Consider the following 18,545-nt stretch of genomic DNA (forward strand, 5'->3'; position numbering starts at 1 on the left):
AGTGCGAAATCACCGATTTGCACGTATCGCGCTGATTGAGTGCGTGTGTATTTTAACGGTATTATACGCACCGTTCATGAGCAAGCTGTATCGGACCGATAATAAGTTCGGTTTTACTTTCACCGACGTGAATGCTTCGATCGTTGAACGAGTCTACTTTTACGTCCATTCTTTTCGGTGAAAAGCTTCTGTTTTACGAGAACGACAACAGTGTGGAAATTTTTTATTGAATTATCTTTGAAAGAATGAAAAGATGGAATTTGAAGTATTAAAAAGTTATTTTAAAAATTTATGAAATGAAAATATCGAATTGCATTATAAAAGAAAACACGCGACGTTCCTTAAGAACAATTTTCCTCAAGAACAAAAATTAAGAAAGTTTTTAACTACAAATTTTCACAATATTGACGTTTCTCTTGAATAGAAACGAAGTTTCCTCCTTATTTCCGCACCGAGAGCCTTAAACGTTCCTTATTTTCTTCATAAATTGACGAAGGCTTTTTTCGACAAAATTTATAGGAAAAGAGAAAAGATAAAGGAAGGCTATTACGTTAAAAATACCTTCGTTAACGAATACATACCTTGGTAGTTTGTGATCCTGTATCAACGATAGAGCGAGAGCATGCGATCAGTCGAGCTTGCGTAAGCTTAGAATAATATTCGTTGCCCATCGTAGACTCGACGTTGCAACGGCGCAGCTCATTACACCCGGTATGCATAAGAGGATGATTCTCGAGGCAACGACGAACCTTTACGATGGCCATGGTCAGTTAATGAGGTTTTTGCAAAAGGGAAGCGTAATTTGGTCTTATGGAGAATATCTAGCTAACGAATGTTTTCTATGATGACCTCTCGACTTGTTCTAATATTATAAAACCTGTTTTACTCTGAACGATTGCGAATGATTTTAAATGACCTGGAACAACCTTGAATAAATTTTGAATTCCCTTGAACGACCTTCAATGTCCTTGCATAGATCTTAGTTAGTCAAACATATTTTAATTTCGTAGAAACGTTTACTACAATTTTGGACATGTTTTAAGTTTAGGAATTCGGATAAAAAAGAGATGATATCCCGTTTCTGATCAAAGAATCACATACATTCTAATAAGTTGCTCGGTTTTAAGTCAATTAGCATAAAAATGGAATTGATTCGAACTTGGTTTATTCAAAGGTGCTTTGACTCTAATTTTATTCAAATCCAATAGCAATTAGAATAGCTGTTTTCGATGCTGTTCTAATACGACGATCAATGGACGCGGCTACCATGGTCGTACACAGGACAAGATGGATCGAAGTTACGATCGAGTACAGAGGGTTAATTGCGGAATTAAGACGAGTCGATTCGCCGCGTTCGATCGCGTTGATGAAATTCACAAGTTCCGCGAGCCTCGGAAAGATGAAGTGCTCTCCTCCTCGAATATCGATTAACGATAATATCTGTCCGTTGGAAACTCGCATCGAAGTACGTGATTACCTATTGTCAGCCGGAACTCAATTTTCTAATAGAGTGCTATAAACAAATTCCCCTAGTAGAGAGTATCCGTGGAATTTCGAACCGAGAAATTTTTCATCGGAATGTCGTTTAAGGGGAAATTACTGATATTCCGCTGCTAATATCCTTCGAAAGGAATGATTATAAAGAAATAACAAGAACGTGCTACAAGGGAAACAATAGGACTCTTCCTTCTATAACCATGTAATGAAAAAGCGTTAGTGTTCGTTTCATTTTCTTATCGACTTCGTACTTTCGATCCTCCTCGAAGCGTCATTTTTATTGTCCTTTTCCTCGCGAGAACCCATTCCGATGGGCGTGTTAATGAATCAGGAGGCTCGCGAACCGCGGTAATTAATTCTTAATACGATGGTTTCACGATTCGGCGATTTCCGCCCTCTGTTGCGTTCTCGTCGGCAATAAAGTTTGTGTACGGCGATTCGAGATAATTCGAGCAACCACAACGTGCACGCGTGTACATAAATTTGCGACTCTCAAGATTTTACGAGTACCGGGTCCCAAGGTCGATTCTAATCTTCTGGAATTTTACTGTCTTCCCCAACGTATAATTCCCTCCCCGATATATGCAGTCTAACATTTCTTACAAGACACTTAATGTGTCTGATCGCGATTTACTTTTACTACTTTCCCCTTCTTACTTTTCTGCCTTACCATTTTTGCTAAATTCAAACATTCTTATCCTTACAATCCTTTGAATGCTTGTAAGCAAGCGTTTCGACAGTTTATTTCACAGCAATTAGCAAGTTATCCTTTTCCTAACGATATTCTGAAATTGGTCATCTTATCTTTTAGCTGTCTATTTATTTATCAGTGTCGGTCATTTTATCATTAGATAGTTTTTAGTAGGATACAAGTGCAGGATACTGTTGCGTTTGTAGTACATCGAGGCGTCGCTAGGTAGCCTATAAGATATTTGCTTTCTCGCTAATTGTCTCAAAGATAGTACGTTACATTATATACGGGAAACAAAACGTACCTAACGTAGTTCCTTCGGTGGTTGGAACGATGCAAAGAAGAGTTAGCGTGGGCCCTGCGTAAGGATGACAAGTAAATAAGTTGTGGTACACCAGGATTGACTGTGTAGTTAGTAATACTACAACAAATAGTGTAGGAGTGTGTGTGTGTGTGTGAGTATATGCGTGCCAGCATCTCTGGAACAGAAGAAAATATCAGTTGGCAAGAAGTGAGACTAGAAGAGTGGGTGAAACACATGTAATTGTTATTTATGAACATCTTGTAATCGCATGTTAAATAAATATAAAAATTTTTTATTTTGCCATCTCTACATGTAATGAAAGTGTTCCTACATATTTATTTCTGCGATTACGATCCACAATTGTCAACACGTAGTATGCATTCAGCGTAACCAGAATCTAATATGATAAATGGTTAATGTTTTATTTGAGACGACTTAAGTTTGTAAAAGAGGAAGTCATATAATATAGGTTTTCGTCTTCCTGCAATTATGAAGTTTCTCGGAGTGAAATATTTATTTTGCGAGTACATCGTATCCCGGCGACTTATATCGGGGTTCCATGCACTCGTACCGTAGAAATAATGGTCCCAGTAAGCATATCGGCATAGCAAACTACGCGTAATACGTTGGACAACTTGATAATAACTTGCGGCCTGGAGTTTCAGATAACCAAATTTATTGTGCCGTGATCAAACATCCCGAATACGAAAGATTCTAATAAACGGCTTCCGTTGCGGGGAAAATTCAAAATGTCAAAAGTATCCTTATAATTTTTTAGAATCTTCAACCTCAAAATGTCGCTTTAAAATAGAAACGAAGAGCAATTTGAAAAACACTATCGCGCTATGAGTGTGAAAATTGTGACGTTGGTCTATGTGTCGTACCGTGCTTTAAAATATATCACACTCAATTGTATTATTAATTATTAAAGTAACTTATTACAGTTAAAGTACATGCATCACATCTTTGAGAAAAATTATAATTTAATTATCAAAAACTTCATTCGAATGTGCTTGCGCAGAGAACAGCATTATCCGTCATACATTGCAGTGCAGTATCGTTTACGCGTAATTCGCGTCAATCTCTGCCATACAGAGAAACAGCCCCGCACAAAATTCAACCGTTTCTAAGAGGTTAAGATCAGCGAAAGCTGCCAAAGCTTCCTAGAAATTGACAGGGCGCCACGTGTCACGCGGCATGGCTTAACGACATCAGGAAGTTTCTTCTCCAAATAATCTTGGAAGGACTTACATCGACGTCATGGGACCGCCATCTTGCGGCTAGTAATCCGGGCTTTGCAAGTCAAATCGCGAGAATGGATTTTCGGTGATGTCAAGGACCGCGGAGAATCGACGAAGCTGCAGGGACAGAGCGCTTGCAAATTCAAGAACGCCATACAGTTAAACTGCTCGAAGAACGGGCGTTGTCAAAATATGGAGTCATATGAATCATTTAACACGTTCTAGGAATGTAAATCGAGTTTAATTACTTGCTATCGTTCAATCAAATGGTAACACCTGCACAGATTATAAATGTATTGATAAAAGTAATTCGTGTTAATCAAGAGATTGATTACTAAGTAAGTGACTAACTATTGACTACGTAAACAGCATCGAGTTCAATGCTGATAAAGTTCTTGGTAGCAATCGTCAATGTCTCGTTCGAAGAAGAGGAATCATTAGTGTTCGTAGTTGAAAATAATTAGCTTTGTAGTTCTGGATTGAACAAGAAATCTGAAGTTCCCAGAAAGACAAGAAGAATTCGAGAAAAGTTAAATCAATCGATAAATAAACAAGATTTTTGCCAAATTAACTCTGGTTCTCGCTGTTTCTGTAAGCTTGAAAAATCTGCTTTCAGAAAAAAGGAATAATAACTTGGTAAACAAGTTCTGAACGTATTTGTGCGATTTTTCCATGTGAATTTTCAACAAATCAAAAATAGAACAACTGTGCTTTGTACTATTTTTCAACACAAGTATAAAAATAAAATCGAACTACCGATTATAGATCGACGGATAAGGTTTGGAGCATTAACATCCTATTTAGCCTATTCTCGAAAATGGGTATCGATGTAGATAAGTTTCTAATCAGTAGCTCCGAATCACAGCATTTATCAATTTTTCTTTTTTATCCGACCACCTATCTTGAAAAGGTTGCTATCGATTTGTCATCATAAGCCGGGCGATTCGATAGCTAGGAACAAATTTACACGCATATATTAACGTCCAATATCTATTCATCACGTTTCACTCTCTAGAGCAAACTTTGCAAACAGACTTCGATTCCCATAATTCATCAGGATTTCTAGATTTCCGAGTTCGCCTCGAGCCTATCTCACCAGCAGACATCTCTTCTTTTGCAGATTCTCTTTCTTTTCTCTCGTCAGTTTCCGCCGCTTATCGAACGCGTTTCGCGAGCACAACACACGCACGGCTCGTGTATTCAACCGGGGAGGATAAAGGAAAACTAGCAGGTGCAGTGTCCTGGAAACTAGAGGAACGGTTTTCGCTGTTCGCAGTTCTGTCTGCTCGCGTGGAATCGCGATTTCGCGTCTATGATCGATAGCGACGAGCTGGCATAAATTTCACGCTTCTTCCAAATTTCCAACGAAACTCTCAACTTCCGAATAGGAAGGTCGAAGTTATGAATATTTTCCGGAATACTCAAAAGAACTTTCAAGATGACTACGTGAAGTTAACAATTGGAAAGTACATTACGGTCATTCTGATTATCTTCACAACTGGATTAATCGATCTTCCTTCCGCAAATGGAATTCGATGTGATTAGAAGTTTAATGATCCGATCTCTGAGAAGTGCTTTTGTAATTCCGATAAGGCTAATGAACTTCTCTTTATATTAATCATCTCGTGATTTTTGCTTTTTCTCGATTTCTGCCTGCTCATGATCATGCAAAAATACATACAAATACAAATAACGCGTAAATCTTATACACAGAAGCATCACGCAATTCCGTATTTGCCAGTTTCCTACAATTCATGACTCAGACACAGCGAGTTAGATAATTTCGGATATTTTAGCAGCACGTACGTGTAACGTAATGAATGTTTGCGAGTAATGGAACGTGCCAGTTTCACGATAATAGGACCCTGTTTTTAACCCGCAAGCAACAAGCTATAATATATTGTATGAACTTTATTGCATCACGAGTATCTACTTTTCTTCACTCCTGTCGCGGTCTTTTCAATACGTCGCTTTATTTCCTTTGAAAAGTTAGCCTAAAGTGTTCTCAACTTGCAAATACCAATATGATAGAACTAGGGGACAATGTAAAACATATTTGCGTATCTCATAGCAATTTCATTAAGCTTAAACGAAGTTAATCTCGTCTTTGTGAGGATATTTCATTCTAATTATCTTTAGAGAGGTTATATGTAGGATGATGACATAGAAATAACGATATTGGTAAGTTATAAAATTCGCATAAATTTGCCATCTTGATAGATGCTATGAATTCGTAATAAAATTGTTATTCTGAAGATTATTTAGACTTCGAACGTAACTTGCTACGTAAGTAAGAAACATCTTTTACCTCTTAATTGTTTGGTCGATATGAACAATCCATTATAATAATAAGAAAATATACAATGTCACGTGCATTCGGTGTCTAGCTTTTAGCATATCACTGTCTGTTGCAGCGAAATCAAGAAGATTGTTGGATTTTTCCAACATTTGGATTAAGTAGAAAAAATACAGTTTTTCCCACTTTTTGACTTCATTAGTTTATGTATTATTCCTAATCAAATTTAATTATCGTGATATATAGTAAATAAATTATAATAGATTTTAGAGACACTCCGGCATTCCGTAGCAATATGTATTTGTCATTTTAAAATTGACTAAAAAAGAAGAACTGAACAACATATCAGACTGCTACAACTGCTTGCATCTTTCATGTTGTTCCCAGCGCCTTATTCAGGAACTATTCTATATAAAAACAGAGTGATTTCGAATCGACTAGCGAAAGATTTCGATATTCGTCACGTCTCGATCTCCACCTCCTTATTTCGAGGATCGCCAGGACAGAAAACGCTGTGACACGGTATCACGGAGGAACTATAATTTACGAGGGGCGAATCTGTCCGGGACAGCCATAAACGCTGCGAGGATGACTCCTGATGTTCAGGGGCATTAACTTCGACGTGAATCCAGACAAGGGAGTGAATCGCGCGACGATATCGCGGCAACGAATAACAAATTAGATATCGCCGCGGGTTAAAGAGGCCGGAAATCTTTTGCTAACGACTTCGTATCCTTGCCCCATTCGGATTTGCATTTACATCGTTGTACTCGCTCATAAACATAATAATACTACGGATGGAAGGGGGTGTTCGGTCCAGGGGTGAGTTTCTACTTTGTGACGAACGCTTAGATTCGTTTTCATAGACAGAAAGAGAAGGACAGAGAAGGAAAGAGAGAGTTTAGAGCGCGCTGGGAAGTCAGTTCGTAAACGTTCGTATAATTTATACGAACTCTCCTCCACGCACGGCGTGTATTTATACGCTCCCGCGAGCGCATTTGCATGCGAGCTTAGGGACGCCGCGCCGGCCTTTTGCATACTTCGAAACGCTAGATACAACCGTAGAATCGGGTGTCTCTGACTCTGAACCTACGTTAATTCCGTCTGCTCTACACGTAATAACGTATCGTGAGAGCGCTCGCGTTTTTAGTGGGTGCAGATGTGTATTCGTTGAAGTAGTTCTTCGATTAATAAAGTTATATTCTTTGGTTTTGTTTCTAATCCGTGACTATTCTGCGCTTAGAAAAAAAGGCTGGTTCAGGACTGATCTCTTAATCTGATTTGATAAGTTCTCTGATAACATATGAAGACTACAGGGAAAAAATACGGTAAGTCATACCTCATCTGTAGGATGTTTAAAATATACACGTGTATCGAGAAGAATGCGTATTTCGAACGAAAATGTTTGATTCTCAGTATAGTCCTGGTATTGTATCCTTGATACGAAGAGAGACTATAATAAAACAGTATAAACAGTAACTGGAATGTTTCGTAGCTGCACGCTCGAAAAAGTAGAGCAGTGCGACGATTCTAATTAAAAGCTCTTAAGTACTTGACGATGCGAGCAAGACTTGAAAGGGACTCGTTGAAACGGTGTGTGCAACTGAATGATTAAAGGGTCAAATAGAGAGGGAATAATGAGAGCCGCCGTGTCACATCTCTCTCCAACTTCGACCTAACATTTCTTGAGACACTGTAAATCATTAATCATCCTCTTAACGTTTTACTTTGATACCAAGTGCCTTAGAGAACTTCTGGATGCTACGAATTTTAGGTAACAAAAAATTTACCAAAGATCTCGTCTAATTTTACATTGTTCAGAAATACCTTACTTTAAAAGCTGCAGCTTTTCTAAACCTCTAATGTAATCTTCTTCTTCAATATTCTTTGATGACTCATCGCATTTTTAAATTCGTTGTAGTCTGAAATACTTTGTCACCGGATTTCTCCATTAACTCTTCCTTCCATATTTATATCTTTCTCTTCATACTGTATATTATATATGTATATACCGTATACTGGAATATTATGTGCATTCTAATAGATATTTTCCACAAACAATAATTAAATTGTCTTATTTTCAGATGTCAAACTCTCGATCAATAAACGAGCCTCTTCTTCTAACTGTATTCGATCTATCAAAAATAACCAACTAAATTTCCATATCTTTCCAGCTCTGTACAGCATATACCAGTTTCGCGTCGAACAGCAAAGCGGACGCAAACTGGCGAACAAGTGGGAGTCGTAGAAGCTAAGACAGATGAAAATTGTAGCAGCGGCCGATGCGATTGCACCTTCGCAGCGGATCATCGTTTACAACGACACGCTCTTAGGCGGAGTAGGTAGTTAGGCTCGTATTACATTTACGCGACGTGCCGCATTAATTTATTATCCTGTAGTCGCGTTAGCCATCGCTATACCAGCGCTCCTGTTACAGGCGCTAAGGTAATTATAACTCAACTCCCGACACGCGAAACTATGCAAAGCCAATCTAAGCCCCCGATCCGCGTCCCCCGTCCGCTTCCAATTCCCTCAGCCTTTCCGTCAGCATACCTTCCATCGTGGCCCAACGTCTTGAGTAACGAACATCGGTGTCGTGATGGATCGACGCGCGACGCCGCGCCGCCTTCCGCCATTAAATCGCGTTGCGTTCCGAGGTAGGAGCGCGCGCGATCTACCTAGCCGCCTGGGCCTCCATTACTTTCGCGGTTCGACTGCCTCGAATTTGTTCGGTACCACATCTGAGCTTAACCGGCGTAAATCAGATTTCAGAGTTTAGAAGGGACCACGGGGGTATTTAGCCCCGGCTTTGATAGGAATTATTCCATGTAATTCTGTTGCCCAGCTTTGTATAAGGGCTCTTAACTCATTAAACCCGTTATTTATAGATCGCGGGTGTTTACGCGTTTATGGGAAAGTTTAATGTGGAACAATGTGCATAACGCATGTAATATGCAAAAGTATATTGAATATTTAAAATAAAGTACATATATAGTCGTTATAATGTTTCGAATGAGATACAAGTCCGTGTTTGATTGCGTTTGTTTAACCGCGTTCGTAAAAATATAAATTTTCATAAACATTCGTAGACTGGTAGTTCAGGATAAATGTACGATTAAAGAGAAGAATAGAGCATAGAATATAAAGTTATAGATTTGATAAATTCAATAAACAAATCAACGATATGTTAATAAATTAGCGGCTCGTGGTCTTATCAATCGCGGTCAGGTGTCTGTTTCCAAAAAACGGACTTTCAGTGCTTTATTTAGCAAAGGAAGGGAGATCGTCTGACAACAGATCCAGCTGAATGGACGACAGTGTTGCATTAAGAATTCATGAAGTGGCTTGATGGGAAGAGGTTGATTAAAACATCGAAATTTCCAGTCAAATATTCTCTCCTGCATCTCTTGTTTTACGACAAAGCCTCGTTTTTCATGTTAAAATGAGATAGGCAACAGAATATTCAATTTAATGTGACATCGTATGCATATTCAAAGAAACTTAGGAAATTATTAAACCCTCAGAGGATAGTTTGATAGATGTTGGAAATTGGGCCTATTCACTGCTTATTCCAGTTTGAAGTAGCCCTACTTCTTCCCTGTCTTGATCGAACGAATGGTGGATTACATGAAGATATTGACTGTTCCATGTAAAATATACGACGAAAGAGGAAGAAATTCTCACATAACCTAGCATCTCGTTCGATCATCCATCAACGATAACGATGCTCAAACTGAGGATGCGCCAAAGTTCGTTTGTTTGATGCTTCCGCTACATTAAATCGTAGAATTGTGAACAATCGAAATCCAGATTAGTAAAATTATATTTGTTGGCTGGTGATCGCATTCCAAGTCGCATAAATTCGCCAACAGCATCGTCTTCGCATCCTTTCTGATCGATTCGCGCTCTCCTGTTCCTGATTTCCGCTCCATCCACGAACGTTTCATGTTTTACATTGTCTGGAGAATGAATCCTTGCTTCCACTGAAAAGTTTCGCGATAGACGCTCGAGCATCGTTTGAATTTTCCCGCGATATGGAATCACGATAACGTTTTATGGCTAGTAATTGTCTGTGTGTCTCGAGCTCTGTTTCGTCTCCGAAGTTATTGAGAACTTTATGACTCGATGTATACATCTTTAGTGTCTTACATTGGGACGAAGTCATAATTTTAGAATGCCAGAAAGACGCAGAAGAAGATTCATGTGTTTGCGTTACCGAATGGGAATGGTCGTACTGAAGTGTGATTTTCTTTCACGGTATATATTTACGAAGAACATGAATTATATCGAAAGTACGGCAAAGAAAAGTATAGCAAGAAAATTACAGTTGTTTTGCGATCTTTTGGATAGAGAAACGTACAAGGCTGAGCAACCAAGGTTGTAAATTCGAATACTAACAACAGAGTTGGTCGTGCGTGCACTGTCCTCGTGAAACAGCGGAAAGTGCTGCGGGAGCAATTTTTTGGATATTTTATGTGACTCGACCACCCAAGCTGCATTATGAATACACGAGGAACCCTTGTTGGCAATTATATTAAGGAAAAGACGGTGAATGTTTCCTTCAGGGGCGCTTCGTAACGTTGTGGAACGAAATATTCTGGAGAGCGTGGAATTTCTCTTATCCGACTTCACACACGGAACAGGAGCCCAGTTACCCAAATACCTTTAACTCATCTCCAAAAACTCCATCTCGTGAATGAAAGGCTACTGCATATTGTGATCTATGCATCGTTCCAGAATAGAGGATTTTAAAACAAACACACATGAAAAGGGCGGCCAATAGTCACAAAGCAAGCGGATTTCGTATCCTGAAACGGATGGCGATAATATTTTCCGGGACAACGAAGCGCCAGAGGAGTCTAGAACCTATATATATATATATGCGCACGTGTAACTGTATACGTGCGGTCTAGCATCGAACGAAGTGATTCTACGGTGTGGAAGAGAGAAGGAAACGGAGTCGATCACGTAGACCCGTGGAGGGAAGGTTGTTCGAGGGTGCTCGAACGGACGTGGGAGAGAAAGGATGAGTAGAGACGGAGAAGCGCGGTTTTCGACGAACCGGAGGATACCGAGGCGGGGTCACGTTCCATGGAAGTAACTTGGCTAGCAAAGCCTTCGGGGCTATCAAACTTTCGGCTTGATACATCGAACCCAGGCAAGTTCTCGCACCATATTCTACCCCCGTGGCCCTGCTATCTCGCTCTGTTCCCGTACCGGGGACTGATCAGCCCCTATTGTGATTCGCGGCCAGCACAGACGCTGCAACCTCTTCCAGCACCGACTCTATTTGCAGTGGGCGTTAATACGGGCGATGGAACCGGCCACACAGTCGGTATGTCTCATCCTTTAGAATGATCAGGGGATGTATGGAAAGGGCGAACGAGGTAGTACGAAGGCTATACGTGCGTTTACTATACATCCACGGATACGTGACTGGTCCACGCACAGAGATTTCGTTCCGGAAGAACTCCGAAATATAGACAACTTTGCCTGCGAGTGTGTTCACGCGATTTAAAGTCGGTGAAGTTAAAGCGAATATTATTATGTTATTTACAGTGGTACTTTTGTTACGTAAACGTAAAAATCCGAATCGCTATAATTGAAAAATTAATAGAAATTGTAATGATGACTCAGTTTTCTTTCTAAACAAGTTATTTAGAGATAGAAGCAAGTAAAGTAAAGTATATCTATATGTATATATACGTCTTATGACTTATGTATGTAATTAGTTTAATATTTGAGAATGTTGTATATGGGAGCTTAATATAATATATCGATGCTTAGTATATGCCCGCCGAACAGCTACTGTACGTTAAACTAATACGTTCGGAGTACAGCATTATTCAGGCGCCACGCGTGGCTGACTACGCGCGATATCATTCTCCTTATCCTATATACATGCAAGACAAGAACGCTTAACCGCAACTTAATCCACGTAATTTACCCTTCTCTCAGTGACTGCTGTTTAATTCCACATTATCCACCAACAGTATTTTTATGGAACCAGTTAGAAACTCTCATTTGCACACAAACCAGTCTGTATATCCGAACATTCATTGAGCTCGGTGTAGGAATGAAAATGCACACACGTAACTCGGGCGGCGAGACCGCAGAGCAGAAAGGAACGAGCGCGAGTACGAACAATTGTTAGGAATAAGTGGACACGGCGTTCAAGATAAAATACGAGCTCCGAAGCCGGCGACGAAGGGGCGGAAACACGAGGGCTCTCGCTATTAGATTATGGGTGGCCGAACAACAAGATTGCGGACGAAGGGGAAGAGGTCCATTAGTTTCGCCAGCCGTATCTTGCGCCGTGTAACTGGGTTAACAATTTGGCGGTCCCATTCTCCATCGCAGACCTCTCTCATCCCTTTGGACGCGTTGGAAACGCAATTGGAAAATTCTCCACGTCGCGCTACTTACAAACCGCGACAGCTTGCTGGATTCGTCGCGTAAAATTGATTATAAGTCTTCGAGTTAATTTCAGTTCTTGGTACTTTTAATTTATTACGATGTATTTGTATAGCTTCTGTGGCTTGTAAATTTGTTGAGGCTTCTGTGAACATTTAAATTACGATCAATTGAACCATTAAGGTCGATACTCGCTTAAAAAATTTATATGTATTTATTTTGATTCGCTATCTTCTCACTTGTTATTGGATTGTTCAAAAAATTCTTTGCCTTTTTAGAATGTTCGAACAACACAGTCTTTTTCTACGTGCAATCCTATCGTTGAGTTTAAATTTGCATCTGCAGCTCATATATAAGATGTATCGGGTGACACGAAGAAGCCATCGACGATCAATTGATTTTGAGTACGAAGCAGCGCCCGTTTATTTCATCTTCTGATCCCTGCGTTTGTCTCTTCGAGCCGAAGGATCAAATGCGTTCAAATCGACAAAGAAATCCCGCTCGTAATTCAAAGATCGAAGCTCGCTCAGAGCGGGAAAAGAAAATATCGGGTATCAAATAACTGCATAGTAGGTGAGTCCTGGCCCTGAACAGAATTAAATTCCATCGAGACACTTGAGAGAGCGGTGACTTGCTCGTGGAGGGATCACACGAAAGGGTAGGTCTCTGCGATTTCATTCTGCTGGGCCGAGGGCTTGAGAACGTTCTCGGGGATTTGGTCGTCTGCGAGTTTGTGGCATTCAAAACTCATCCCATTCAAATCTTTCTGGACCTCGTCTCTCTCTGTCCACTCGTCTTCGACAGCCAGAGGACAGTGCGAGCCGAATGCCGCTCCGTGCTTTGGTAAGTATCGTCGGTATAATGCTTCCGATAGGACTGCGCTATCCTTTTAATCCGGAAAAAACATGTCTGATACGGAAAGTCGATGAATTTTATTGCATTCCGTTTGTTTATTTATTACTATAATTGTTTTGCTATAAACTATTATGGGAGGAAAGATCTTTAGAGAAACGATTGAATGTGTCTGACTAAATATTATTATTTTCTACTTAGAAACGGCAGAGTTTTATATTAAATATGCATTTATGTTTCATTCTGCGAATTTGTATAGTTATTTATTTATTTGCACTATCTATGTTTAAGTATGTACTATACTTTGTAAGACATAATATATTAGAAATAATTCTCTAGTTCTTCAAACCCTCCATCATCAAGAGAGAAGAGTATTAAGTGATCATTTACTAAAAGCACAGAGTCATTTTTTTTTATACGTATGTACCATAAATAATTATAGAAAATATATAAATGTTACATAACGGATAAAAATGCCTCCAGGCAGGATTGAATAAATTATTTAAACAATTATGCCTGTTAAAGATTCCAAAAGTTCTTGTAACGAGATTGTAGCTCGCAACATTGAAATCACCGAACCCCGTTTGAAGTCCAGCGATAGAAAGCAGTCTGGAGTTATCCCGTTAGCCAATTCTCGGTTATTTGCCGTATCCTCTTGAGCGGTAGTTCTTTAGTTTCAGGGTCTCCGGATTGGTCCGAAGTAGCTCGGATTAAGCGAATCCGGCTCGCTAGATGCAAGCCGCACCTATTTCTTCTCCTTTCAAGGAAGGAAAACGTTTAAAGGTTTTACCTCTTTGCCAAGTCTAGGGGCTATATTTTTCTTACAGCTCGCTGCTCGCGTCCGGTTCCGTGCCGCGTATTCACCGGCCGAAAATTTTCGGACGATCCGAACATTAGCCGCAATCGCAACTCTTCCGTGCTCCAGACAGATTAATTGGATACCTACGTTTTACGGTTCTTCCCAACGGGAACAATGATTCTTGGTTAGATATTTCAAAGTTCACAGTGTTATAGCGGCGACGTATTTTTCTACGGCTTGGAGGCATTTAACTCGACGGTATTCTGCCTTCGAGCGATTTATAGCAGAGTGTTCGATATTGTGTTGCCCTAAGAAATAATCATGAATTTCAACTTAAGAGAAATAACACAGCACATAGAATCGAAATTGAAATCGACTGCACATGTAGCCTGATTTGGTTTGCCTGATTCTATCATACAATGATCTATCACTGTTTAGCAAAAATTTGTAACGAGAGTTTCTCTTGTTCCTTTATTCCAGAGGAATAAGCAGAGAGAATGTGAGAAAGAGAGAGAAATTTCGCGTTGATCACGAACAGTTGTAAATTTTCCAACGAAGAACGTTTTGCATCAGGATTATACAGTATCCGTGTTACAAAGTGACTGGTTTCCGCTTTCGAAATTGCCCATTGGCCTTTGTCTCTCCTCAGACGGCTATGTATCGTTGCCTAGGAAACTTCTCTCATCCCTGGAGCGAATGCTAAACCAAATTTTGGTCGGCGGAAATTCGTGAACCGTTCTTTGCAGGCCCGAATACGAAAGTTGCTTTAACGCAATTCGAGAACGCATACAACAGTCACAAACACTTTTCTGGATCCCACGTAAATAGGGGGTTATTAGGGCGGAAGCAATTAAGCGGCGCGCAATTGCCTAATTGGCAGTCCCCTCGTGTATAAATAACGTCGACAGCTTGTACGCGATTCGTAACGCTAAAGATAGTCTTTGTACTTTCTTCGCTTATTAGTTCTTTCAACTGTATTTCATTCTAATCTATACGAATAAAGTTTGTAAGTGACATCAAATCGGCTGTACCGACAGAGTATATAATCATCGCGTGACTGCGTTAAGTTACTATAAATGCTCCTCCTTTGACTGTAATACAATTTAATTTTTGGCGACGTTGCATCTCGTGCTTGAACGTACTAACAGCGCAAAGTTTAACTCGATAAACAACATGAAACGATAAAAATTTAATCATAGCCATAACATTAAATTTTCAATCTGAAACGCTCGTTATTGCACTGATTTCGACGAAGCACGACGATATCTTTCGATAGCAGAACCACCATCAACGGAAGAAAATTAATATTGCGAAGGTAGTTTGTCCAAGGGACGATTAAATTCGGTCTTAATTAAATCAGCCGAGAAAAAACGTAAGCGCGATAAGCATGCCAAGCGACGTGGTTCCTTCGCATTGGTCGTTGAAACGACGATTCGAATGCTGCCAGCCGATCCGTGCCCTCTAGAATGGCAATTCCATGGAACAGGGTCAACGAAGGGAGGGGACCAATAAGGAAGAGAGAGAAAGAGAGAAATGAAACGAAGGATAAGGATGTATAGAGATAGTAAAACGTCGTTTATGGGCCGATTGGATGAAAAACGCGGCGAACGCCCTCTTTATATTTCGTCGAGAATGGCTTCGTATCTGGACACTGGTTGGGAACCCCCGTAGAGAAAGGGCACATTATAATTTCCCATAAAACGTTTTATGATGACAAAACGCCGTGAACCCTCTTCCTGCGACGACCATCGGCGATGGTTATAGTTTCAGAGAGGAACGCGCAGTAAACCGTACAACCTGTGCGACATGTAACGCGACGAAACGGCTGATCGTTGTCCTTTTGTCCCTTCCTGTGACACGCGTCAAAGCGTTTATTCCTGTTGGCTATGAATATTACGAGTGCATCGTGTCTTTGATGAATGTACGTGGACGAGAAAATCGGCTGTTTGCTTGCTGATCTCATTCGACGAGATGCTTTCGTCATGAGACGGAAGGTTCATCGCGTTTCAGATTTATAATATCGCTTTTTATGTAAGAACTACAATAGTTTTTCGTATCGTAGCGATTATTATTGACTTGACTCGCGACTGAGAGAAAAGTTGAGATAAAGACGTGTCGTGGAGTTTATTCGTGATAAGAACAAACGAGATATCCGATAGAAATAAAGCTAAGGCTTCAAGAAGGTAAGTCTAGGCACTAGGATCCCCGTAAAGAGATGTCGAGCGCTTTGAAACTTCGTTCTCCGTTACTTCGTAAATTTCTCAACAATCTCTATGAAGCATCCTTCCTTGACTATAAAGAGTTCGAAGTTTGATCGATTTTACGTATTCTACGCGATACTCACCTTGTTGGATCGTCTGAAAATTCGGTAGCTCTGATCAAACCGCAGGATTTGAACTGCCACGCGAGATACTGTTGGGGTCGAATGAAGAATACGAGACAAGTGATCGTGTTTTGTATTTTTTTGTCATTTTTTTCAACAGGAACGTACGTTTATTTGCACTGAGCAGAAATACAAGCTATTCATGAAAGATGAGGTTACAGCGGCCGCAAGCCCCCCCCCCCGCCCTTTTTTCCTCTCTGCACCCCGGCGTTCGTCAAACTCGAACAGACACTTTTATCCTCCGGATAAACGCGCGCAAAGCAACTCGTTCTTCTCTCTCCCTCTCACCTCACCTGCTTCCCCTTCACTTCCCCTTCCCGCCCGTAGTCGAGTGTACCCTTTTCTTTCTTTTTTCGTTTTCCTTTCTTTTTTTTTCATTATTCTTAATCGCTTTGCGTTTTCTTACCACCGCACCGCCCGAACGTAGAGCAAGATTATTAATTATCATACATGTACATATAATTACATTTTTGTGCATTATCATAATTTAATATACATATATAGATGATATATATTATATCTTAGAAAATAAATATATATATATTTTTATATATATATATATTTCAATATCATTTTTTTTTTATTTCATCTTCGTGTAATTCTCCTTAAAAAATAACGATATTTAAAGTACGCTAACGGTGTTTTTTTTCTTTATAATAAGAGCCACCAAGAGAGGAAAGAAAAGAATGAAGAGGAATAAAGTGCTTCTTTCTCTCTCTTTCTCGCATACACGCACACGCACGCTTCGTATATGTATATTTATACTTATATTATATATTTATGTATACGTATATATCCGCAAGCAGCGCACAGTATACACGTGCATAGGAATTACGCAAAAACACAAACACACATACTCGCGCGCGCACACGTACAGACACAAGACGCTTTCGAAAAAAGAAAAAACTTCCCTTCTCCCTTTTGCATACGTCTAACCCATTCAATTTTCTCATTCATTCTCTTGCACCTTCCCTTAAGTTTCCCAATCATATCAGCCCTAAGCATTTTTCCATTCCTCTGGTTTTACTCTTGCGCTCTATACCTTGTTCCCTTCCCATTCACCAATCCTTCTTCTATCAATTTTTACTAACTGTTCCGAGGTGACCATCGTCCACCCCCGCGCAAAAGGGACGAAGATAATTTCGAGTCAGGGCTTCCCCTAACAAAAACCAGTGGCATCCTCAAGCCGACCAGTTATCGTTGACCATCGATCGATATTCTTCACGATACTTTCACAGAGTAACTAGATTATTTTCTTTCCTTTACTGTGAAACGATTTGTGAGAATTTGCAGACAGGTCAATACTCGCACGAGTTCTTCCTCGAGTGATCTAATTGCATTTGTGTAAAACTAAATTAAGTACAGAAGACGAAATAAGATGTTTATTTGTGTAAAAAATTTTATTACCAATTTCCAAATATTAATACCAATATTCCATTCCAAATATAAACATTTATAAATATTAGTAGTATTGTATTTTAATGTTTAGAAGCATACAGATTTCTTTATCAGAATTATTCCAGATTAAAAATTTGCTCACTTTTCCTTTCAGCCCTTCACTTTCATGAGGATAGGTCGAATTACGAATTCTCTACCTCTAAATTATCTCCATTCTTCCGAATTTTTCTATGACCAACCTCGGCGTTGCAACGAATATCCGCACAAGAAGCAATTGCTATATCCGTCGAATAGTGACTATCACATAAAAGCTAATTTCTTAATTCACGAAAGAAACGGCCACCATTTGAGAGCGAATGGGCCAGCATAAACGCTAATTCATACTAATTACGATCCTACTAAATCGATAAATATATTGCCAGTCGAGTCTACAAAGACGTATCAAGACCAACTCATTACGCTAAGATCCTAATGAACCATAGGATCGATAAACAGAGTTAACAAATTCGACTAAAATCGAGCCTCTATTAAAGATACTCTTTTTAAACATTTTCTTGCTCATTTTTCCTCGCAAGATCACATTTTACGATCTTTCATCGTAAATGACCACCAGGAATCGGTTTAATATCTCATTAGGAGGACATCTGTGTTGAAAGCAAGCTCACTCAAG

Source organism: Bombus affinis, chromosome 1 (genome assembly GCF_024516045.1).
Source record: "Bombus affinis isolate iyBomAffi1 chromosome 1, iyBomAffi1.2, whole genome shotgun sequence".
NCBI classification, from domain to species: domain Eukaryota; kingdom Metazoa; phylum Arthropoda; class Insecta; order Hymenoptera; family Apidae; genus Bombus; species Bombus affinis.